Raw genomic sequence first — 2,268 nt, forward strand, 5'->3', positions numbered from 1 at the left:
CCCATCGCAACAGGTAACTCACTCCACCAGTGGTAGACTGCAGCCACGCCACCTAAAGCCTCCCTCGTCGCAATGTGCGAACCCATATCATTAATGTGAACATCCCCCTTGTGACGGGAGCCACAACGGGCGAACATGGGGGTGAAGACTATCTTCCGACAATGGCTTCACAATCAATACTAGTAATACCAACAATACCACAATACCACAATGATACTATATCAATAATAATCATAGAAACACCACACCAGCTGACAATTAACCATATAGAAGAACTGAGTAGGGAAACCCTACCTGACTAGCAATCCATGAATCAACAATCAATGCTCTAGTAAGGCTCCTCTACGAAATCGTCGCCTAAACAGTGATAATCAATCAATACCAAAACAAGATCTAACACCAATTACTTAAATGTCGTAAACTTTTCTTAAAATTACAAAAAGTCAAAACAATATCCGTCATAATCACTTTTTAGTTTACAATTACACTATTTACTATTAAAGTTACACTCGTAAAATACTGAAGTTACACTCGTAAAAAATATTGATATGTCGTAAACTTGTCTTAAAATTACAAAATGTCAAAAAAATGTCCGTCAAAATCACTTTTTAGTTTAATGTTAATACTATTTAATATTAAAGTTACACTCGTAAAACACTAAAGTTACACTTGTAAAAATATTGAAATGTCGTAAACTTGTCTGAAAATTACAAAAAGTCAAAAAAAAAAATGTCCGTCAAAATCACTTTTTTAGTTTAAAGTTACACTACTTTTATTAAAGTTACACTCGTAAAACACTAAAGTTATACTCGTAAAAAAGTTACACTATTTAAGACTAAAGTTACTGTCATAACAGTGTCATAAACTTTGTATTAATTAAGGTGGATTAGTGAGGGAGGAGAAAGTGAGTTAAATTAGGCTCTTAAACACCTTTTTTGGGAGTTCATCTTAGCCATCCATCTTCAAGATCCAATGGCTCCTATGAGGACTTATGGACTCAAAATCCCTAAGTGGACTTATGAGATCCTTCTACTATATATACCATTAACTTCAGTAGTATTACATTGCAAAGGAGTCGTAAGCTAGACATTCCTAGTTAACTAGGGTTGTTACTATCTCAGTTGCTCGATGTAGTGAATACAAAGATAACAAAATCCAAAGTACTTTATTAAAACTCTAATAAAGGTTTTATTACATTTTGCCAACTGAATGAATAAATAATAATAATACATGTTTTAGCAACGGAAATAGTTAAAGTCTAAACATAAATAAATATCGTCTGAAGCTAGTTGAAGTTAGACACTGTCTCGGCCGAATCACACGTCCCCAAGCTCCCATATCCAGCTATCTCAAATACCTGTTATTTCAATTTGCTCCCCATTTAACCGGAAATATTAAATGGTTCATTACAGGAGGACATCAATTAAAGCAGGCATCATTTTATTTTTGACACAGAAGCAAACCCGTCAACCAAAAGGTTGAGTAGAATAACTATCAACAATAAAACAAAAAGAACGATATGATAATGCATTATATGATATGATATGCAAATGCAACTGAGCTCATCACCTAAAACACCCGTTCATCCCGCCAATCCCTAGCCCGGGGAAATCACATCATCTTAACCCACAGTTGATGAATCACACATTATCACCCAGAGAAAAGTCTGCAGAACCAGCCTGGGGCAGTCCAATGCATATACCATGCAACAATAATAAATCATCCAGAACAAGTCTGGTCATCACAACCTAATCTTATAATTTAATAAATATAATTTATAAAACATATACCTAAGATCTAAAGACTCTTATCCCACCTTATGTAATTTTTCGATGTAGGACAATTCTACTATTTATACATACTATATTAATACAAATATTGATGTGATTAATATTTGTATGTTATTGTTGATTTGTTGTAACTTAGACTTGCTATTATCAACGGTTTTTTAATTATGCTCGAAGAACAAATAAATTTCACTACTGTGGAGATAATAATACAAACTCTTAAAAACTCTCTTTCACAATACTCAAAAGATTTTGGGTTGATTCCTAAGTTTCAAGGATGACTCTTATTTATAATCATATGATCACCTCACCTTATGTTTTCTTTCGATGTGGGACAATTTTACTATTTGTACGTACTATATTCATTACACCTACATTATTTTTCAATATGGGACAAATAACATATTAATACACCAGCATGTAATAAAATAGGTACGTATAATATAATACGAGTATTGTGTTATCGGTTACAGTGGCACAT

This window comes from Silene latifolia, chromosome 9 (assembly GCF_048544455.1).
Source record: "Silene latifolia isolate original U9 population chromosome 9, ASM4854445v1, whole genome shotgun sequence".
Taxonomy (NCBI): domain Eukaryota; kingdom Viridiplantae; phylum Streptophyta; class Magnoliopsida; order Caryophyllales; family Caryophyllaceae; genus Silene; species Silene latifolia.